The sequence below is a fragment of the Pocillopora verrucosa genome, chromosome 2 (assembly GCF_036669915.1).
Source record: "Pocillopora verrucosa isolate sample1 chromosome 2, ASM3666991v2, whole genome shotgun sequence".
NCBI classification, from domain to species: Eukaryota; Metazoa; Cnidaria; class Anthozoa; order Scleractinia; family Pocilloporidae; genus Pocillopora; species Pocillopora verrucosa.
In genome coordinates this window covers 15,240,699-15,265,217 of record NC_089313.1, presented here as the reverse complement: position 1 = coordinate 15,265,217, position 24,519 = coordinate 15,240,699, and the positions used below count along the sequence as shown (strand labels likewise).

At 37.8% G+C, this 24,519-nt stretch overlaps 2 long non-coding RNA genes, 1 other non-coding gene and 1 pseudogene across 3 annotated transcripts; 3 read left to right on the top strand and 1 right to left on the bottom strand.

The window, feature by feature from the left end:
* Positions 1 to 4,863: 4,863 nt before the first annotated feature.
* LOC131798615 (uncharacterized) lies at positions 4,864 to 14,073 on the top strand (annotated as a pseudogene).
* Positions 14,074 to 14,943: 870 nt separating this feature from the next.
* On the bottom strand, positions 14,944 to 22,590 carry LOC136279100 (uncharacterized). The gene is made up of 4 exons (XR_010716726.1): positions 22,513 to 22,590; positions 21,898 to 22,005; positions 17,374 to 17,791; positions 14,944 to 15,134 (listed from the first exon to the last, which is right to left on the bottom strand). It is a non-coding gene; the product is annotated as an uncharacterized lncRNA (long non-coding RNA).
* Positions 16,619 to 18,070, top strand: LOC131798552 (uncharacterized). The gene is made up of 2 exons (XR_010716724.1): positions 16,619 to 16,744; positions 17,381 to 18,070. It is a non-coding gene; the product is annotated as an uncharacterized protein (transcript).
* On the top strand, positions 21,448 to 24,211 carry LOC136279099 (uncharacterized). The gene is made up of 5 exons (XR_010716725.1): positions 21,448 to 21,509; positions 21,925 to 21,976; positions 22,254 to 22,377; positions 23,362 to 23,600; positions 24,107 to 24,211. It is a non-coding gene; the product is annotated as an uncharacterized lncRNA (long non-coding RNA).
* Positions 24,212 to 24,519: the final 308 nt, after the last annotated feature.

Here is a 24,519-nt window from a genome sequence, read left to right as displayed (position 1 = left end):
CGGGGAACTTGCCATAAGTGGAGGGTAAATTTTAAGACTATATGGAACAAGAGGAGCACATATTGCATGGATCACGTGCACAAATATTCCATGGAACGCTGAGTATTTGGGCCCTAAGATGAGTTTCATTAAAAAAAAAAATGTTGTTTGATTTAATAACGTTCCGATTTAGGAGCATTCCGATGCATGTCCCTAATTCAAGAGTGTAGAAAAAGGGTAAACTTGCCAGTAAGTGGAAGAAAACCTTCGCTAATGTAACGAAGTGAAAAAGACGGGTATACGGAGACACTTTATATTATTTTTAATTTTCGTACAAACTCGGAAAAGAAAAGAACCTTCCAAAAAGAACGTTAAAAAAAAACTATAAAAATAAAAACCAAAAAACGGCAAGTTCCCCGGAACAGGATCTCCATCCTGACTGGGACCGCTTTCGCGGTACAATGCTCTACCCACTGAGCTGCGGGGAACTTGCCATGAATAAAAAGTAAATTTTAAGACTATATATAGAGAAAGAGGAGAACATACTGCATGGATCAAGTGCACAAACATTCAATGGAACGCTGAGTGGTTGGACTATAAAACGATTTCCCTACAAAAAAATGTTGTTTGATTTAATAACGTTCCGAATTAGCAGCATTCCGATGCATGTCCCTAATTCAAGAGAGTAGGAAAATGGTAAACTTGCCAGTAAGTGGAAGAAAACCTTCGCTAATGTAATGAAGTGAAAAATAAGGGTATACGGAGACACTTTCCATTATTTTTTATTTACGTATCAACTCGGAAAAGAAAAGAATCTTCCAAAAAGAATGTTAAAAAAAAAAAAAAAAATAAATAATAATTAAAAAAAACGGCAAGTTCCCCGGAACAGGATCTCCATCCTGACTGGGACTGCTTTCACGGTACAATGCTCTACCCACTGAGCTGCGGGGAACTTGCCATGAATGGAATGTAAATTTTATGACTATATAGAACAAGAGGAGCACATACTGCATAGATCATTTGCACAACTTGATTCCATGGAACGCCGAGAGTTTGGGCCCTAAGATAAGTTTCCCACAAAAAAAGGTTGTTTGATTTAACAACGTTCCGATTTAGCAGCATTCCGATGACAGTCCCTAATTTCAGAGTATAGGAAAAGGGTAAGTTTGTCAGTAAGCGGAAGAAAACCTTTGCTAATGTAATCAGGTAAAATGACGGGTATACAAGGATTCTTCATATTATCTTTGATTTTCGTACAAACTCGGAAAAGAAAAGAACCTTTCAAAAGAAAAATATATAGAAAAAAAATCCAACAAAAAACGGCAAGTTCCCCGGAACAGGATCTCCATCCTGACTGGGACCGCTTTCGCGGTACAATGCTCTACCCACTATATGGGACAAGAGGAGTACATACTGCATAAATCAAGCGTACAAACATTCCGTGGAACGCTGAGTGGTTGGACTCTAAAATGAGTTTCCTGCAAAAAAAATTGTTGATTGATTTAATAACGTCCCGATTTAGGAGCACTTCGATGGATGTCCCTGATTCAAGAGTGTAGGAAAAGGGTAAACTTGTCATTAAATGGAAGAAAACCTTCGTTGATGTAATGAAGTAAAATGACGGGTATACAAGGACTCTTCATGTTATTTTTGATTTTCACACACTCGAAAAAGAAAAGAACCTTCCAAAAAGAAAAATTAAAAAAAAAAGAAATTAGATATAAAACGGCAAGTTCCCCGGAACAGGATCTGCATCCCGACTGGGACCGCTTTCGCGGTATAATGCTCTATTTACTGAGGTGCGGGGAACTCGCCATCAATGGAAAGTAAATTTTAAGATTATGTGGAACAAGAGGAGTACATACTGCATGGATCAAGTGCACATACATTCCATGGAACATTAAATATTTGGCTCTAAAATGAGTTTCCTGCATAAAAATTGTTGTTTGATTTAATAACGTTCCGATTTAGGAGCATTTCGATGCATGTCCCTAATTCAAGAATTTAGGAAAAGGGTAAATCCTCGCCACACTTTTAGTAATCCCTGTTGCCTAACAAGCATGTTGTTAGACAACAGGGATCGTTGTCTTGCAATCATCTCCGACAAAGATGAAAGGCGCAGGGAGACTAAGGATGGGTGGGGATGGTTGGTGCCTGAGGCACCCCCCCCCCCCACCCCAGAGTGAAAGTAATAAAAACGGCTAATCAGAGCGAAAGAAAGTACTACAAGCAGCCAATGAGATATCAAATTAGAAAGAGCCAACCCTTCCGCCCTCTTCCCCCACCTGATCTTTCGGAAAGGTGGCGCGAGTTTTCCAGACCAATCACAGGGTGTGAAGGAAAACCAGTGTAATCACAAATTTTTCTCGATACTTAGGGGAAAATTGTCCCATTTTTTAATGTCGTCACTTTTTGGTCAAACTTAAACAATAAGCTTAGGGAATCTCAAAGCCCGACTCGCAGCAAACAAACAAAAGAACAAGAAAACAAAACCAGAATTGATCTCAACCTTTCCCTAAAGAAGGTAAGTTGACCAGTTTATTTATTACGTTTCTAATTTTCACAAGTTATAGACTCCACACTTAACATTTAAGTTCTTTAATGGCAACTACAGTAACCTAAGGAATTAGGCTAAAAAAATTCGAGCCCACATTTTCCAAGAAATCTATCTTAATTTGCTGTACTTTTTATTCCACCTTCCAGTCCTTTGACTTTCTACGTTTCTATTTCCTACTAAATGTAACGCTTTCCTTACAGAAAAACTTTGAAGACTGAAAAAAAAAAAGATGAAATTTATCGAAAAAAAATCATTCAAGTTTGTTCAACTTTACTTGAGTACCTTCCTCCACCTGTTCATTTTTGTCTTGTCTCTCTTCTTCTTCTCTTCTCATTTCAATTTGATCGTTTTGTGTCACTCTCGTTTCGTTTCCGCTTTCTATAACTCTCCTTCTCTCTATGGTTTGTTTTCTTCGGTGCTTTCCTTGGTCCACCTTTCCTGAATCATCAGACGGCAGGTTTATTGATTCTTGAGCTGCTCTGTTGTATTCAGTCGTCATCGACAACTTTTAAAATAAAAAATATCGAAAAACAAAGCTTAGCAGACAAACGAAGCGCTAATTTTAGTTAACATGAGCATTTAGCTGGGAAAACCGCAGCTACAGGAATGGATGTAAGTGGAAATTAGACATATCCTAGGAGTAAATGGCATGCTAAAAAGATATGCCAATCATGTTTTAACCCCTATAGCCTCGCGTCAATATGTAAATACTCCCTACTGCTCCTTATTCTTATCCTATGGTACTGACACGGAGAATTTGTTTGATAATCACGAGGTTCTTTAGTTTGCGATCATTTTCCTTTTTCTCATGACCTAAATGTTTGATTTAGGGGTGATATTGTAAGGAGAAATTAGATCCCAGTCACTCTTAAGGGTCAAAGGGTTAAGTTGCAGGTCAGGCGGCTGCAAAAGCGTCTTTCCTGTGTTGCAGTTAATGTATCCATTGTTGTCCGTTACGATAATGAGTAACGGTAACATGGAACACAAATTTTCAAGTAGTTTGTCTTTTATCTCAGTGTCGTGTTGTAAATGACTTGACTCGAAATGCGAAAGAGGCCTACTACTCATCAATAATTGAGGCCAATCATGGGAACCAGCAAATGTTGTTTCAAGTGATTAATACTTTGTTATACAGAAAACCTCTCGTGCGTTTCCTTCTGCAAGTTCTGACTCTGCTGTAGATGAACAGTTCAACTCCTTCTTTGCCGACAAGATACGACTTATGAGGGAAAGTTTACCTGCTTGTGCAGCATATTGATAAGAACAATCTCAATGAGAAAGTACAATCTGCTTATAAGAAATTGCATAGTACTGAGACCGCCCTTTTGAAAGGACAGGACGACATATCGCGAGCTGAGGACAATGGTGGCACCGTCGTTTTGTTACGGCTTGATTTATCTGCAGCTTTTGACACTGTTGACCACAGCGTACTACTCCACGGATTGAAGATGCGTATCAAGGGAAGGGTCCTTGCGTGGTTCAAATCCTACCTGGCTGGTTGGAGTCAATTTGTCCACCAAAATGTTGGTGCATGCCTTCGTAATGTGTAGACTGGACAACTGTAACTCTCTGTTGTATGGACTTCCGAAATACTTTATTCATAGACTTCAGTTAGTTTAGAACTGTGCGGCGCGTCTAATCTTATGTGGTTCTAAATATGACCGTAATACTCCTTAACTGAAAGAACTACACTGGCTTCCTGTGGAGCAGAGGGTTGTTTTCAAAATCCTACCGTTGACTTTTAAATCTTTAAATGATTTAGGTCCTAGCTATATTCGTGATTTGTTGAAAACTCACAAGCCATCTAGGAATTTACGATCATCAACCTGAACTTGTTAGTGACACCTTAAAATTTTATGGTGATCGTGCTTTTTCGGTCTGCGTCCCTAAACTTTGCAATAATCCTCCAGAGCATATAAAATGTAGTTTAAATCGTACATCTTTTAGGAGCAACCTTAAAACTTATCTTTTTAATTTGTAGTTTTGCTCTAGTATTTTTCGAATTTATCATTTACTGAGTTACTGCTTTAAACCTTTTATTGTAAAGCGCTTTAGAGCTCTAGAATAGGGCGCTATAGAAATTTTTGTATAATTGTTTTTGTAAGAGTTTGCGTATTGTTGAAAAGCACTCTAAGACAAGGAGCACAAGAAGACTTCCAAATGAAAATTTACACCAACAACACGTCAAAAAGTGTTAAAGTGAATCCGGGCGCTAAATATCATGTGACCCAAAAGAGAAAAACCAATCAGAGTAAGTATCGTTTCCAATCCCCTACAGCTCTATAATAAGGAAACGTAAGACTTATCCAAGTAAATAAACACTTCATCTCGCCGCAAAAACCATGATCGCCTTATTTCGAATTGGCATCATTTTATCTGCCTATATTTCAGGCGTCTATCTACAAAACCTCTGTTCATCGTACTTCACTTTTTCACACTGGCCGCAAAAACAGTCGCTGAAAGACACAATAAAAACTGCTGAGTTCATCTCTGCAACTTCGATAGCTTGCGCATTAAGATGCAACACGAGAAGCCACTGCGATAAGGCGACCTTTGACAGAGACACTAAGAGATGCTCTCTTTATCAAAACAAGGGAAAAGATTCCACTGATATCCATGCCAGCGACGTAGATCCAAAGTTAAAAATTGTGACCCTGAGAAAGGTAAGACATCTAGTAAATAGATACCTTTTCTGTGCGGCTATAAGCTTTTCAAGTTTGGAAAATGCTTAAAATGCTCATTCAGTTCTTATCAATGTTGAGTGCAGGCGAAGGTCTCTTTGAAAAATATGTCTTACACTGACAAGTCTAACATAAGTTTCAACGTTTGCAATCTTGAAATGCTCTGTAAATCAATCTAAAAGAAGAAACGTTTTCCTCGTGAGAGATCCAGATTCTTCTTTACCTTACACCCATAACAAAACGAGTCAAGTCTCAAGTCTCAAGACGAGTCTGTCTTCATTTCATGACCGAGTTCATTTTTTTGCCATTCCGTTTTACTCGCACGAATCTTTCGATATTACTGAACCAAGCTATATTAAAGAGGGTTTTCACAAATGAAGAAAGATCCATAATAGCATACTAAACTTAGTAGTAGGGCATCGAAGCACGAAATTCCACGGTCTGGGGTTCATTTCCTTGTAGAGGACACGCTCGAGAAAAACAAAAGCTTACTTTTTTTCCCTTTCTTTCTTTCTTTCTTTCTTTCTTTCTTCTTTTTCTTTGTTTCTTTGTTTCTTTTCTCTCGGAAATGGCTTCTATTAGACAAATACACTTTTACTCGCGATAATTTACAGTCTATAATTTCTAAGCATATTTAAAACCACATTTTTAGCATTAAAATTCGTACCAAATCAGCTTAGTTTGAGAAACGTCTAAGAGAAGAAGATAATTTCGCAGTTAAGGTTTTGCACGTTCGCTTTAAATAATATACTCTCTTTTGCTCCTTTTTCCGCCGCATTGTGTAAGTAGTTTATAAAAAAAAACAAAGAAAATTCATGGTAATTTTCTTTAATCAACCATGTCGTTGAAATGACCATGAAGATGTTTAAATAAAGAATTATTTGACTTCTTGTGTTTGTACAGCCCAATGAAGCTGTCACTTCAAAACACTCAGACCCGCTATCAGACTTCCCATCGCATGACAGAAACTACTCAAGCAGCCCAAACATACACACAAAAAAACTGAAAATTGAAATCTTTTATGTATCCGTCAGATTTGTGGCAACAAAACACTTTTTTCGAAGTTGCCAATTGATTGCGTCCAAATAATATAAACATTTCATTCATTCAGCATACGATATGTTATAACTTACTACGAGGATGTATCAGTCAATTTTGAAATCGATCTTCCATCGGCTTCGAGATGGTGGCTTTCGTAAAGCTAATCAATCAGTTAATTGCAAGATTCTATTTTAACACCAATCAAGAGGTTCAATTTTACGCGTGACGTCTCTCTTTTTTCAAAAGACATATTTGCCTGAGTGAATATTTCAAGGGTACTTCTTTCGATCTTTTTTTTAAATTGGACTCAGCTCGTCAACCGCTGCTGTTGGACCATGATTTTTCCGGTATTTTATATTTTGATTCCTGTAAAGGTTCCAGGTTGCAAGCTTTCCTTGCTACAAGCATTCAATGTTACAAGCTTTCCATCTTACAAGCCTTCATGTTACGCGTCCTTCCTTCTTTAAAAGCTATAGCCTGTCAGTTTTCACACAAATACACTTTACAAGAAAAATTCTGCTAACTTTTTGAACATTAGTAAGTACAAAAAATGACAAACAAAACACGCTATGAGTGCCAAACTACTCGAAAAATATGAAATAAAAACTTATTTTTCGTTTCCTCAAAAGGTTCCGATTCTTCCAGTGAGCGAAGATCTGGAAGGAAGCTGTCCTTATGGTATTGACAACAATGATGATAACCGTGGTTCCGTCTCTTCAACGATAACAGACGATCAAACAACGATGAGGGCTTCGTGTAGCGATATCTTACAACAAAATAGGTGGGTGCATTTCCAGTTTTAAGGAATATGAAAAGTCAAGTCAGCCTATTTCATAATTACTTTTACATTATCTGATTGCAAAGTTAGCGCTCATGCCTCTCTTTCATAAACGATACTAGCTATAAAATTTTTTCAAATCGTCTCTGAATAGAACAAAAAATAATTTTTCATTTTTACAGCCATCTAAGTTGCACCCTCTTGAAATTTTCTGAACTTATTATCAAACTGTGCCCCTTTCAGCTTTGAGGATTATTTCGTAATGACGAGTGTTCATTGTCGCTCTTCATTTTGAAGACAGATCTTTACAGAACAGAAATTATACGGCGTTTTGTTTCTCAATCGAAGGTGCGGGGGTTGGAGCAAAAAAAACACCTACAATAGTTTTGTAAAGAATATTACACGAATCCGATTCAAATCATCTACATGTATTGACCGTTTGAATGGCTCTGCATGACACGAAAGTTGACTTATTTGTCCAAATTACTTTTTAGAAAATATTGCCAAAAGAAATGTCAAATAACAAAAAGCATCATCCACCATCTGTTGTAGACACACTGTAACATTTGATCGTTGGCTTCTGACTTTGAGAATTAAAAGGGGAAGAAATCATGTGCAAAAAACTATGCAAAAGTTCACTTTAAAATTGAAACTACACTGTCTTCGGTGCAAAATTCATAGCTAATTTCAGGCTGATCAGACCACACTTTCTTATGTTTTTATCGTGGTTTGCAACACAACGATAGGTTTTTTAAACAAATCAGGGCGCGCTGGTAATAATCATTTATTTCATAAACATCACTGCTGAGAGCGCTTCTTTAAAATTCAAATCTTATACCAAAGCTCAAGCCCAAGTGGTTTTTACAACATACAACTGGTGGAGAAATACGTGGAAAACATATTGCAAAATGTGGGAGAATTCCTGGATGTGGAGAAGGAGGATGGCTGGACACTAGTAATGCGAATCAATGGATCAACAGGTTTGTTTATAAATTTAATGGTCGCCCTAGAATGTTCTATTCGTGCTTTGTTAGCTGTTTGACAGAATAACTGATTGAAGCAGTTATTTTAAGTTGAGATTAACAAAACCAAAACCAAAAAGTAATACAAACACAACAGCCAGCGGATGAGAAGGTTACAACCTCATTAGCCATGAGAATTCAAAGTAAAAACCAGTAAAGTGCTGTAAACGAGTAGAACGCGTCGGAGAAAAACCGCTCGTGACCAAACCATTTTGGCCAAAGTTTTGAATGTGATTGGTTGAGATTACAAGCGCAAGTTTTATGGCACCAATCACTGAGCGAAGTTAAAAAATGGTTTCCTACCGACTCTCAAATAGCAACCCAACTTACTGCCTGACTCACTCCCAAAGGTGATCAGTAAGAGTTTCATATAAACAAAAGAAGCCCCTTGGAGCCATTTTAGAACCATTTTATTCTGAGCTTTAGAATTTTTGGCTTAGGAATTCAACTCAATGAACCAGGGGTCACGGGGGGTGCCCGTTCAGACTTAGACCCTGACATCTCTATTAGGACAGAGGAACACAGCGTGTCAAATTGAATATAGTGTCTAACAGAGAACTTCTTACCTTCTAGAAGACCTTTGCCTATGATTCCCCTCAGTGGGCCACAAGATCTCCTTATTCAAACCTGTTGACAAATTGGTAGAAGCCAAACTTCCTGGGTACTGGCTTAGCTCTTTCAGCAGAATATGTTGCACCATGAAATTTTCATCCACTGGAATAAAAAGGTCAGCCTGTTGTTAAAACCCATAACCGACAGCTCACTTCACGCAGCTTTAAACGGGGGAACGACCAAAGAACTGGAGAGGAAGTAAATGTCCACCATGACACAACCTCCCTGGATCTCACCCAGTATAAATACCAGCTGTTTGGAGGAGGGCTTCAGCCTGTCTTCTAAGCTACCATTAACGAAAGTCAAACACACAAGTTGGAAATACAGACCCAGACACAAATCTGTTCCTTTCCATATTTGGTACAGAGGTTTTGGTTTTGGATATCAGCACCACCAATCTGATAAATACTAAGATTAGTTGCGGAGCATATTATTAGACCTACAACCTAATATACAGACTTATGCAGCTTTCTTTCCCTGTAGAATCTACGTTCAGTAGTGATGTAAAGTAAAGCAGTTTTTCGATTGCGTATTGTAAAACCAAAATCAGTGTTAGATTCACTACTTACGATTTCGGAACAAATGTAAATATTGACAGGGAGTTGATTAGAACTCAAACTGCGGTGCTTCAGTTTTGAAAAACGTGAGTGACCAACTCATGCCAGGTTTTATAGTTTTGCAATCTGATTGGTCGAGATGATGGTGCGATTTCTCAAGATCGATTTCAAAAGCGAAGGAAAAACGAAACCAAAGTGAACCCCGTGAAGTAAATCCCATTAACTCTTTTCATTCCCTGTTGGTGACAAAAAAGGAACTTTAACCTTACTAATACTCTATCAAACACATTGTGACAGCGCCATGATGTTGAGAAGGAAAGAAATAATCAACTTGGGATATCACTTTACTCAACATCAAATTCCTCAGCGGGGATAAATGTATAAGAAATGTATTGAAACACAATAGACGGAAAATGATAACTAGATCATAAGGAAAGAATAGATTAACCTTTTTTAAGCAAAGCGCTGTGCGTTGATCAATTCGAAAAAGTTCGCCATCCCCCATCTGGCAATTGGCTTGTTCAAGTTCCTTGTACTTCCACCCCCCAACCCCAGGCCAAAGCTTGGGTTCAGCATCTTTGTGTGATCAACGAATTGTTGTAGAATTTAGCAAAAGTCCCGTATTAGTTTTTGGTACTGGCTAATAGGTTTTTTCTTGTTTTTAAATCGTATCTAAGATGACGATTAAGTGTTCTCTCGAAGCCATCCCACAGCTCACGACAGCAAACTTTTTACCGTTAAACTCATCCATAAAATACGTGTGTTATGCTGCAAAGTACTTGACACTTCTGGTTTCAAATGCCCCACTCCACCCAGGCAAGGTTCAAAATCCGCACTCCCTCGGGCACCACGACGGTCAAATGACCGTGGGGTTGCAAGGGTTGGTGACATTTGAAACTTTCGAACTGATCACCGTGCATGATGTACAGGATAAGTAATGTCAAGGCCAATGCGACCTAACGGAATGATTGGACTAAAATTTTTCTGTAGACGTAAGTTATTAAAAAGCTAGGTACAGCACAACACAGAATACTCGTCTTGAGATCAAATGATGTAAAACATTTCTTTTAGGTAAGGAAAAGAGAATCTTTTCGATAACGAATACCGGTTTGATGTAAAGAGGAGTTAGTCTAACCCCTATAGAAATCTCATCAATAGTTCGAGTTGGTTCTCAAGTGCTATTAAATCAGAGAAATGGAGGAAAAATTTTACAACTCAATCACGTTAACATCCCCCATCTGTAATACCAAACTTTCTTATTTTCCATTTCATTGCATAAATTAAAAAAAAAACGGAGACGCACGAGCAATTTGCGACACCTGCATGTCAAACGATAAGTATTGAGATACTCCACAACGTTCCCGTTGCCAATCTATTTACCAAGTGATAATGAAGCCCGCTACGCATTCAATGTGCGCCACTAACGTAAGCTGAACTAAGTATTTTGTAAGTATTGGAGATATAAAGAGAAATTTCAGGATCTTCCGTTTTGTTATCATTCTGTTCAGTTTCGTCTCCAGTTGCCATCTTCAAGAGCGGTTATCTTCATATTTTACCCTTTTCGTATGAGAGAAAAACTACGGTGTAAATTCCTCATAACATTGTAGGTTTCTACGCGGATAGTGAGCTAGCATGTGCCCTTACGATGCAGCCGCGTGGCAACACTGCAACAAAGCGATATTTCAAAAGCCTCTAAAAAATGTTTTGGTATCAAAGCGATCAGTGCTCCAAAGATCCCAACTTGGGTGAAAACATGAAAATTAGAAAGCAAGAGCTCTAACGATAACAAAGGTACGAAATGACCTTCACCGTAAATTTAAACAACTGAAAAATCGTTTATTTTTAGCATTATAGCCCTCAAGAACTTCCACGCTACGAAACTCTTCTAACCGAACCTAAATATCCCCACAAAGGTAATAACTGACACTGGCGCCAGTAAAATATTGTTTAATGGCATGGAATGAAACAAAATGACCCGAACTGATATCAATTCGTTGTCCAAAGCCTCGACTTGATTTAGATTATGTCACAGATACTACACACAAGTCAAATTTCTCACGGCAAATATGGAAATCAAAAGTATTTTGTTTTCACCTCAATGCCCTCCTCCAACAACGGAGGTGTGAGCCCTTATATGAACCACTTTTATAAAAAAGACTGGAAGAGAGGACACTGACAAAGAACAAATATATTTTTTGCAACACACTGGATTCAAAGCCGAAAATGCTTTAATCATGTAAGCAATAAGAGGACAAATCAATCATAGTAGTGAATAAAAACGAATATCAAAAAACACATTAGTACCTAAGATGCATCTCTGTCAATTCATATTGACAGTACTCAATACTAATTTGTTGAGGTGTAGTTGTCTTTGACGATTACATTTGGTTTAAGCGATAACTGCAGCGATAACAAAATAAAGTAAATCAGTTTTTAAAGGGAACTGTCTCCTCAAATTAAAGTAAACAGTACCTCTATTATTTCAAAATAAACTTTAATTTATATCTAAGTGTCAAAAAGGTATTAAAACAACGGGACAGAACACCTTGACTTCACACAAAGCAAAACGAAAACGAAGAGCTGTTGATTGTTATCGACACTTAAGTAAAGACAGACCTTTTTCATTTTTCACAACCCATCTCTATTGCTGTAAAAGTAACTTGGACACTGTTCAAGTGCTATCTTTATATCATGTGCGATCAAAATGAGGTTAAAAGTTTACCCTATATCAAACTTTGTTAACGGTGAAAAAGAACATCAGATTGATCTCCCGACTTTTACGAGGCTTTTTGGGTAGCTTTCAAAGCTGCACATTTCTACTTCACAGCATGCTTCCTTTTAAAAGTTTTTAAACTCTTCTTTTCACGGGGTTTTAATGCATGTTATATAACTTCCACGTTTTGAGAGATATATGCAGGTTCTGTTGTTTAAGACTGTCGCAGAGTTGTCATAGGCAAGAATAATTATTTCGTTAAAAGCAGACGCTTTTTCTCAAATGTAAAATAACTTTTGGAATAAAGTAACTATTAAATAAACAAATTTCGCGATTTTCACAAAAGCAACTAACGAATTTTGGAAATTTGTTGACTCGTAACCAAGCGAAGTTTTGAAAATTTAGCAGATTTCGTTGTTTTCCAAACTGCCTCCCTTGATCATCCCCAATATATTTTCTTCGATGCTTTTGCAAATTTCATTAAGATACGTTGTGTGAGAATTTGTACGAAATTCCGTAAAAAAAAATTGTAAGTTGAATATTGATGTCTGTTATTTTTTGCGCATAAAGGTGTTCAATCCAACAAAAAACAAGCGGAAGTCAGACTGTTATAACAAAGACAACAAGAATACAGGTAAGAAGGAAAACAGAAGGGCACATAGATGACCAACACCACAAGGAAATGAAGTTGATTGTAGCGGAAAAAAAAAATAAAAAAAAGGAAAGGAAAAATGCTTGTAATCAGTAATAAGTTTTTTGAATTTTTGGTTCAATATAGTCTCCTGAATTGCAATGTGACTGATGATTCTATTACAAAAAAGCCCCAATATATTTCAAGAGTTTAAAGTTATCTGACATTAGCAGTACATTACTCACTGTGACTTTTTCCGAAGGTCGCCACAGAACCACTTGGGCGTCATGTCACGACATTCTGCAAAAGAAACAGGTATGTGGTTATTATTAAAAAAAAACAACAACAACAACAATTAAAAACTCTAAAACGCACACCTGAGTAAAGAGAATTTAGGTGCTTTTGTTAATCTATACATCAACTTAGTTGAACTTAGTTAAACATTTTGAAGAGACGAGATTTCAGCGAATTCAAATCGTAAACTTTCTGAAAAACAAACAAACAAACAAACAAATAAACAAAATTAAAGCAAAAAAATGGTTCACTTATAATAATGGATGGACATGTTGATTAACGAGGAAGATGGCTTCATTTCTTGTCACCACAGCTCAAGTGAAAGTGGCCATTACTATATAAGAACCGGAAACGTCACGTGGAAGACTCACTGTAGAAATGAAGGGCATTCCCGGATGTGGAAAGGGAGTCTGGGAATTAGTAATGAGACTCAATGGCTCCAGGGTATGTTGTCACCAATTTTTTGCAAAAAACATCGGTCTTAAGTAAGATCACATTCCTTTCGGTAGCACGACGCTTGACTTGTACGGCGAGCTCTTAAATGCAGAAATTTAATCTTCCTAATAGAAACTGTTTTACATCTCAGAACACGTTCCTTTATGACTCGCATTACTGGACCAGCCAAGCCTCGACTGAAAAAGGAACAGAGATCAAGAAACCTGGATACTGGCTGAGCAATTTTACAAAGATATGTATCACAATGGAGTTTACACCTCTTTATTCCCAGAACGCAGCTATACTGGTGAACTACACCGAACAGTCGCTTTACACCGCCCTTGAGAAGGGAATGAAGATGACATGGCACGCAGGACATGACGCTACCTCAAACACCCCACCTAGTATCGATAAAGGCTGTCTCATCCAAGGCTTCAACATGCTTGGGCCACACCCATGGAACATAAAGTCACGTGTTGGAGTAGAGTCTCAGCATGTGCCATGGTGCAATTTACCATATTTGGTGCGAGGAGTTGGTATTGGTTTCAGTTTCAGGGGCAAATCACAAATAAGTTGTGGCGATGTCATTATAAGAGGCCATTTTGAGAGAGAAACTCATCCAGCTTTTTGTAGAATATACATCAGTAGCGACTGAGAGGGAATCTGGAAGGAAGGTCTACTGCATTTTATGATGGAGACACTCCTGTTGAAACAAGCTGCTGCGCAAAGGGTGATTCATTGAAAATATAAAATAGAACAAGAACCATACCTGATGAAAAGTTGAAATCAGTGAACCCAGCCATTCTAATTGTTGAATTTCTTGAATTCTGCCAGCTATAATATAAATGTAAACTTTAGTTCCATTGTCTGACATCTTAAAACTATGACTATGAACGAGTATGATGAGAGAAGAATCTTAAAAATAGAAGAAAATCTTACAATTAACCCTTTATCCATGCACTATCCAGCAAACAGGTGATGAGAATACTCAGATGTATCAGAAGTTGCTATCTTGATCTAAGGCCAAATTCTCCTGACTAATTTACAAGGAAATGTGTAACAGGTAAAGGGGAGAATTAACAATCAAGGGGTTAAATCACAGTCGTGCGTTCATGAAGAATCTCTTCACAGAATGTTGCTACCACGAGTATAGAGCTCAGATGACTTATATCACCGTGTCATACCTTTATGTTATTTTATCTTAGCCTCACCGGCCTATTCTCAAAGCTGTTGACAATGAACACGTGCAATAAAGCACAAAAATTCATTTTAGTTGCCGAAAACAACATTTGAATATAGGTCGCTTAAAATAATACTTTCACTGAAAGATGGTCAGAACAAATACACGCATAAAAAGTCCCACTATAGCATTTTCCAGGTGTTGATGTTTTCCCATCGTAGTACCGAACAATAAACAACCTTATGAAGTTCTACATCCCCAATAAAATTCTAGGGCACCCAATTAAGTCAACGTACAATTTAATTTCCTCCCGCTATCCCTCACATTTCACCCATTACCACGCAACCTCAGCGTCTGTAAGCGGTTAAGTGTTGTTAGGGCGGTGAAAGCATGTGCATGACAATTGGTATTTCCATTATCTTATTCTTTTTGCCTGCTGTTCCTATCCAAAGCAGCATTCATCTTCTTACTTCAAATTTTCGTTCCTGAAAGATCCGCTTGGAGGTTCTCTCGGCGTTCAAGGGTTCCGCGCTGGTTCTGAACTGGCGTGTGCATTACGATGTGATAGAGATAACCGTTGTAATGAAGCGATATTTGACATGGCCTCAAAGAAATGCTCTTTGCATCACAAGAGGGACAAATGTTCCAGAGATCCTGACGTGGACGAAGAAAACGAGAAGTCAAGATTTTGGAAGATGACAAAGTAAGAACTTTAATCAAAATACAACTTCGCCATTTTTCTCCATTTCTCCTAAAATGAAATCTTGGTAATTTTGATTCAAGTTGATACAGCAACAACCATCAGACAGTTACATTACCTAAAAAAATCGTATTTGTAACGTCTGTTGAGGTGAGTTTCATGACTAGTTTAGTTCAGGAAAACGATAATTTTTTCAGACGACCTGTTGATATCAAAACGACGAGATGGCGCGTATAATGCCCAATAGTGCACAAATTGAAACAAACTCATCACTAACTTTGTAATTAAAAAAAATAAAATTCATTAAGAAACCTTTGGAGAGATAAGCCATTACAGAAACGGAAATTACAAGTTGACTGTTTTAAAGATAACGAGTTTTATTATGCAAAATGGTGTTAGCACAGGCTGATTGGGTAAAAAAGAAATTTCAATGCTTCTATCAGGAGTCAGGATGCATGCAATTATCATTTAGTTATCGCCATACGTAGTGGTAATAAAGTTCGCTGAGAATGGGAAGGGGAAATGAAGAATTTTGACGCATCTACCAAAAGAAAAACAATAATCACTGGTTTCTGTGTACATGCAGGTGATCAATCTGACAAATAAGAAGCTGATCTCGTCTTGTAGTTCAGCCGTTAATGGAGGTAACGGTAACACAAATTCTGTTGAAGGTAAGGGGGCTGTATGGGGGATACAAAATATTTCAATTATGTCCAGAACACTCCTGCAAGGAATGATGAACAACGTACAAAGACTTGGATTACGACTTTCGACTTGGCGACTTACCGTCCTCTAAATCAGGAGAACATCGATATTGTGAGTCGAAATATCGCAATGAAGTCTTTCAATACATGTAACAGTCTTTAAACGACATTTATTTACGACATTTATTTACGAAAATTATGGCATCATCATCATTTTATAATCAATTATTTGGTTACTTTTCTGTTAAAACATTTTATCCAACATACTCTTTCCTTTGTTGCACTAAAGGTCAAAACCACACCACAGGGACGTCTTGTCATGACATTCTACAAAGAAATAGGCAAGTAAAATAAAAAGGAAAAATAATTTATGTAATGGGTATTTGCTAAAATAAAAAAGACATGGCTACATGTTCTAAGGAGCCCCTGGCAGTGCTTCCTCTTCTTCCTATTGGCTGCACTCTGAATCATTACAAAAATCCTTCCCAAATCGCGCTAAAAAGCTTACTGAAAAGAAATATGCCCACATTCTGCAGCGATATCCAGTTTCACATATTCTTTGATCACCCTCATCAATTTAAGTCCTCTTTCACAGTTCTCTTTAGATACAAAGATCTAACATCTTAACAATTTAAAAGATAACTCAAAGATATATGTGAGATTGCTAAAGTCCTTAGAATTCAAAATGTACAGTAGAATGAAAGATTTCTTTCATTACCTGTCTTTACAGTTCAAGCCCAAGTGGCCCCTACCACATAAGCATTGGTAATTTCACGTGGAAGACAAGGTGCAGGATGAAAGGAATTAGTGGATGCGGACCTAGAGTATGGGAACTGATAATGAAAGTCAAAAGTTCAAAGGTAATTAATTTCTATCATTATTAAGGAAAGAGTGGTCAGCATGACAGAAGAGGGAGTCATGCTGGACCCGACACCAGTTATCTAACTGGCTTGACTCTGCAGATTGGAATTTTCTCTTGGTATGTTTCATTGAATTGTTTCTTTCATGGCTTAGGTTGAGAATATATTTCGGCACAATGAACCTTTATGAAGTAGAAATTTTCCCCAAAAAGCTATGAGAAATCCTGGCTAGCTTATTACATATGAATATACCGTAGATCCTCGAATAGGCGCCTAAAGCGCCTCTATCGATCCATAAGGTTTAGAAAGGAAGTACTTATTCGAGAACGGCGTTTTATCGAAGGGTGGTTCATATAAATATGGTTTTTTTGCAGTATGACATCTACGTGCAAACAATAATACGAACTATGTATGATAAAATAACGAAGTCCACTCATCAGGAACGTTGTCTTAGCGACCAAATAACAGGAAAATTGAGATATCCCTATTTTTAGATGAGACCCCACGGCAGTGATTCAATTTTATTTTTCATTTCGTTTTTGCATGTGAGGATTAAATTTGGAAATAACTATTACGGCAAAAAGAGTTAAGATTTCTGCTAAACTGGGAACTAACAGGATCTGTCTCACCTTTTAGAGCATCTTGCGCTATGATTCTCACCACTGGACCAGCCAAACTTCATATCGATCAGTAAAGGGGGGAGGTGAATTCAAACTTCCCGGATATTGGCTCAGAAATTTCACCAAAATATGTGTCACCATGCATTTTGAAGCAAACTCCTCCACGAACTACACAAGTATTCTGCTAAACTATCCTGCTCAATCACTTCACTCCGCTCTGCACGAGGGGATTAAGATGTTGCCAGTGGAATTGTCCAAAATGACGATTGCATTCGGTATCGACAGTGGTTGTTTGGTAAAAGGCCTAAACATGCACGGGCCAGCTTCATGGCAGATCAAATCACGCGTTGAGTAAGGTCCAATGAGTCCCCATCGTGCTCCATGCCGTATTTGGTGCGCGGTGTTGGTATTGGCTCTCAGCAAGAACCTGAAATGAGTTGTGGTGAAATCATCATAAGTAACGTACCAAGTCACAACCAAAGTATATGTTACAATCATTTCCAGCTCTCTGCAGGATCTATATTCAGTAACAATAACAAATCACCACTAAAGTATTTGTTACAATCATTTCCAGCTCTCTACAGAATCTATTTTCAGTAACAATGACAAGTCAAGGTTAAAAATTAAAAAAAAAAAAGCGTTGATATTAATGTCATCCGCGAATGTTAGATATCAAACACCCAAACCATAGAAGCGACGAGCTACATCTAGGAGAGCTAATATTTACAGCCGAAAGTTAATCACAATTAAAGTTGATCTTAACACAAGGTTGTCCACAATATCATCGGTAATTTTGTGCAAATTTTCCCTAGCATCTAGCATCTTCTTCATTACCGTAAATAAAAACAAACCAGACAGGCACATAAAGCAATATATAGAGAATACACGGGCACGCGTAGATATGAAGTCAGTTTTCTAAGAGTGCTCAACTCGATAAGAGATATTCCATTTCTACAAGCGATCACGTATTATTTTGTATATTATATAAACACAATGGCCCTTTACTGACAAGAAAAGTCGCTCTCATTGAGTAATGAACAAAATGGGATCCAAGGCACCCTTTTTGTCTTTGAGCCAATCACATCAAAGGCTTGAAATTGAGACCGGTCTATAACTTTAATACAATATCGCTTATATCCACCCATTACCGCGTAAACGAGAGCGTCTGTGAATCGGGAAAAATGTCTGCAAAGCGATAAAGGTCGTAGAGCAAGTCGAAGACAATCCGTATTACCATTATTCTGCTCAGTTATGCCTGTCGTTGCAATCAACAGGAGCGTTATCTTCTTATTTCACATTTCCGTTCCTGAAAGATCCGAATGAAGGCTCACGCGGCATCGGAAAGTTCCACGCTGAATCTGAGCTAGCTTGCACCCAACAGTGTGACAGAGATAACAGCTGTTACAAAGCGCTATTTTACCAGGCCTTAAATGGATGCTCTACGTGTCAAAAGAAAGAAATACGTTTCAGTGAAACTGAGGAAACGAAAAAGGACGAAAAACAAGAATTTGGGCGATGATAAAAGTAAGAAATGTCGTTAAAATACTAGTTTCCTATTACACGATCTAGTATTTTCCTCTAATATGCGATTTCAGACCATAAATAAGTCATTTGTTTCCTTGCGAATTTCATTTTCAACATTTCGCCTCAAATAAAATATTACTCAATCATTCTCTTGCAAAATAAAGCAATAAGCATCAGAATCATAATATTGTGACAGACATTAAGGAAAACACTTTAATTTGTCGAGACGAATACTGATGACAAAAAGATAAAACGACGCGTATTTCATTAACGAACGGAGGCATAAACTTCAACAAACACATGGATGGCTCTTGCTATAAAAAACAAATTTTAGATCAATTTCATCGGCCATACTTCAAAACGTAATTGAAAAAAAAACCGGAAATTAAAAGCCTATTGATTTCAAGATAACAGGCTTCTTGTCAAGTAAAAAATGACAGATCACGACACACATTGGGAAAATGAAAATTTCGAGAGATACTAACAGGAAGTGTTAATCAGGGTTCACTGACGAGACAGAACTGACTATCATGTGATGAATACAGAACTTATTTCAGCATTGGTAGAGGTGCAAAACTAAGAAAGGGGGAGGGGACAGTTATCATAACGTTACTGTCTAAAAGCTCTGTATATTAAACCTGTTCCTATATATGTAAATGAAAAAATCGACGAACAACGAGGAAGAATCTCGTATCTCTACTGCCGGAAAAAGCGACGGAAGCAGGAAATTTTTAGAAAGTAAGAAGGCATTAATAGGAAGAATAAAAGTATAAAATGACAAAAGCTCAACTGGGGCCTTGGTTTTTTGAGGCTCACTTTTAGCAACTGTAGTATTTTTCATCGCCAGGAATCCGTTGGGAGAATATTTTGCCCAAAATGTTCCCTAGTTATCTTAACAACAAATTGACCATCCGTTTAAAAACCCCATAATTCAAGGAAAAAGAGCCATTGCTGGGATTTGGGGAGTAATTTCCTCTTCCACCGAAAATCCAGCCTAAAACTGAGCGAGTGGTACATTAGAAATCGATGTGTATACGCCTAAACAATTCACTCCCTATAAATTTCCTTCGTTTTCATTGAAAAATCTACTTCGACTTCTTGAAAAAAAAAATTTCCATTAAATTTTACCGTCCCAATTTGTCTTTACAGATGTTTTGTCAAGAGTAACAAAATCTCAAATGACTATACCGTGGTCCTTAAATGAAGTGTTCTCGCTTAAGGCTACCTGGCCTATTAATGAAACTATATTTAAGATTAAAACGAAAACAATAAGTGCGCTTGAGGGTCATGAAAAATAAAAATTCGTGGTGTTAACATCTGATGGAAGGAGAAAAGATATCAATGGTAGAAAATGACATCAAAACAAATTGTCAGGTGTTACCATATATGTCAATGATGGTACCGCAACACAAGGCGCCCTTTGTGACATCAAGACAAACAGTCCAAGGCATAATACCTTCTTACTACGGCTCACAATTACACAGCAAACCAGAGTGTGTGTGTGTGTGTGGCAGAAAAGATGTCCATAAGACGATAAAAGCATGTCCAATAAAATCAGCATTTCCGTTATTCTGCTCAGTTGTGCCTACTGTTCACATCTTCAGGAGCTTTTCAGTTCTTATTTCTTATTTTCGTCCCAAAAACATCCTCGGGGAGGATTTCATAGCATTGGAGAGTTCCACGCCAGTACTGAGCTGGCTTGCGCCTTGCGTTGTAGCAGAGATGACACCTGTGAAGGAGCCATATTTCACAACGCCTTGAAGAAATGCGCCTTGTATCAAAAGAAGGGAAAATGTTCCAGAGGTTCTAACGTGGACGAAAAGGAGGAAAAGTCGAAAATTTGGACGATGAGAAAAGTAAGAAATTTTTTGAACATACGTTTTTCTATTTTCAAAATCTTGAACTTTCGTCACTTAAAATGACTGTATTTTCGTTAGAAGAGTCTTTCGTTTCTTTGAGAATTTTAACCTACATATCTCCTAAATACTGCTGAGTTTTGATTCTGTGGAAATTAGCTGAGTTTCAGGCACATTAAACATTAGTGGAAAACAATTCATGCCAATTACTTCGTCTGTTGAATTACAGCCGGCAGCAAATGAGGAGAAACTTTCACTTTGTTTAGACAACTTCTTATGACAAAAGGATAAAATAATGTGTATTTCATTGATAACTTAGGCACAAACTCATACAAACACATCGATGACTTTCGCCACAGAAAAAAAAGTAATTTAGTTTCGAAAGTAAACCTTGAGATAAGTCGTAAAGAAAAAAAATTAGAAGCTCTTATGACAAGATAACAGGTTCCTACTGTAGAATGAAGTTTTTCCAGTGGAAAACACATTGGAAAAACGAAACTTTCAACTTCTTCTAAAATAAGTCGTTGTTCAGACTACACGAGGCAGTATTGACTAGACTGTGATGAATATCAAACGAAGACAGGCAACGGTATTAGGGGGAACTACGAACCAGGGGGGGGGGAGGGGAGGAACTTTCATGACATCGCCGTCTCCAGGCAATAACTAATAACCACTGCTTACGTACTTGCAGATCGCAAAATTGACGAACAAAGGCCAAGGGCCATCCTGTAATGATAGTGTGGAAATGTAATAGTAGTGTGGAAGGTATGAAGGGTAATAAAACACAACGTACCGAGACGAATAAAATAATTTTTAAAATACTAAGGCAGAATTAAGCACGTTAGTCTGCAATCTCTTATCACGAAACCCTGTCTTGATACCTCATCCCCTAACTCCCCTTCCCCCTGAAAGGAAAACAGTATGGAGATATTTGTGGGAAGAACACAATCAAGTCAAATCAAGCGTTCAGAAATATTGAAAAGACAAATTATAAACATTTGCTCAAGAATTTCGTCTACACTTCCTTGTACTTAAAATTGAAGTGAACTCTCTCGTGTTCATCCCCTTCTCAACTGAAATCCTTCCTAAAATCTATTGTGTAATACAACGTAACAGGTAGATGAGTTTTACTAAGGAAAAAATGATCACTAACCTGTCATTTTCTTTGTTTTCTTGAAAGGTCGAAACTGCACCACAGGGAAGTCGTGTCGCGACATATTTAGGAGAGATAGGTACGCAGTTCAGGGATACGAAGTTTCCTCTGAAAGTACAGAGTAGGGGTGTTTAACCACAAAGTTAGGCCCTATTTTTATTACTTCGGTTTCCTGCGATAACCGACCCCCGTCACATCAAATCTAGTTCATTGAGTCTTTTTGAATACAAGGATCAATGAACATATTCACTAGGTAAATAATTACTAATAATACTACTACTCAACTTTCCACTAAACTCACTAAAATTTACATTGGTAATACGGGTCACATCTCGAGTCATTTTCTGTAATCACAGCTCAAGCCGGAATGGCATCTACAAGATCAATATCGGTAACATCACATGGAAAATAAGATGTAGAGGCTTTTCTGAATGTGGGGATGGAGTATGGGGACTGGTAATGGTAGTCTAAAATGTGGAGGTATTTGCTTGCATTCGTTTTGAAGAAATAGCAATAAGCAATGAGGCTAAACGGTTAGAAGCTCGCCTTACGAAACACAAGTTCCGAATTTTAGTTTTAGTCCACGCTTTTAAATATGACTTGAATGCCACCTACCAGTCGCTAATTCTTTATGCTTGCAAAGTTTCATGTACAGTGAGCTTTCCTTGAGAAAGTTTTCCTAAGATCGAAAAGAAGTTTGAAAATTTTGTAACCTCAGACGATTAGACTCCAAAGAAATTGTACAATTTTTTCTCTTGCCTAGTATTTCTCGCCTCTTGCTTAGTTTTGATAGAGCGTTTTAACGCCAAACATTGAAAGAAAAGAAGTTATTTTACAAGAATTCATAACAAATAGAGAAGTCTTGACTGTTCTCTCTTCTGTTGTAAAGCACGCAGGAAGTGGCTAGAGCACGAAAGAAGTGTAGGGAGAGACACGAGACATAGTGGAGTGTTTCTCCCACTTCCTGAGTGCTTTAGCTGCTTTCTAGGTGCTTTACAACAGAACAGCGCACAGTCAAGGCTTCTCTATTTGTTTTATAACAAAGGATCCGTTTAATTCCCTACGCATTGCTTTCAATTTTCAAAACAAACTTTATTTCTTAAGCGAACAGCAGTATCGTAGGCATGCTCTATTCTCTCATAAAGCACGCTACAATAAGCCAACCAGAATCCTTTTAAAATGGTTCAAATAATCTGATTGGTTGAACAAGACTAACGCTCTCAAAAATGCCAAACCATCAAAGTTCACAATCTGTAGTGGTTAACTAATTAAAATAGTCCGGCAAGTCGAATTAACACTTGCTTGAAGTTTTTTAGTCTCTAATACAGAATCTGAAAGTGAAACGTTCAGTGAAATCCGGCCGGATTGAAACTCATAAAAAATCGCGAGTTTTATCAGATGATAATTAGAAAACAAACTGCTCAAGGCGTGTGTTTTATGAATGAACAACAACCGAATTCACAGGAATATAAAGATTCCCGGGATGACAGCGTAAAACTCGGCTTCTGTGACTAATGTGGCCTTCCACTCAACGCATCGGAAAGGATATCAGGGCAAGCTCTTAGTTGTCGTAGTTGTTCACCCGAAGGGCGGCCGATGAAAATTCTGAGGCTTGCTTCATTGCGATGACCGGAGATTGTCATGATGAGCTAGCCGCGATGGACTTCAGCTTGATCGCAGTCGTTCTGACACCGCCATGATTGGTATGAACTTTTAACAGTTATGCCAGTTTGGCTATACTTTTCATCATTACTGTTTCGTTTTGTTTTGTCTTTTAACACGAAACTATATATACCACACGAGTGTTAGTTGTGTTCGATTTTTATCACTGTACGTAAGCTTGCAATCTAACTCATTGTGAAAACCTTCAAAACTCGGAGTGTCCATTTAGTTATCTGTTTGAGGATTTTCGTCTCTACTCACGTTGTAATTACGTAAATTACGGCGCTTGACATGTTTACTTACCTTCGTTTGGTTCTTCTGTTGCTATTTACCGACTCGCTTGTTCCGAAATTTCACTTTCAATTAAAGAAAAAAAGCTAGAGTTGTCCGGGAAATGGTCTGACAATTTGGTAGATGGCCTGACAGCTTTAGCTCTCTTGCTCTATGTTCTATATTCTGAAAGAGCACGCTGTTTCAACCTATGGCAGCGCACGATATATCTGAACTTCATTATAATTTCTCTTAGTGATTGCAATCTCCCTTACAGCTCTCCGAAATAAAAACAAAATGAGCGAGGGTTTTAACAACACGTGGCCAGTGGGTGCGTCCTTCATCTCGACTCCACCAGGTATCAACAAAAAGTCTCTGGTAAAAGGCCTCAATATGCCAGGGTCCTCCCTATGGATGATCAAGACACGTATTGGAATTCAGTCCACTGAGTGGTTATTCTGACTGCCCAACTTTGCCATATTTGGTGCGTGGTGTTGGAAGTCGAAGCAACGACCTTGAGTGAATTGTGGTGATATCATTATCAGTAGTCGCAACAATAATCCACCACCACGACATTTGATTCAAACCTTTTCAGCTTATTGCAGAATCTACATTCAGTAAGTGTAATAGCTAAAGGTAAAGCAAAAGACGGGCAGCGAAGTTTGGTATGTATTGCTGCAAAGTCAAATA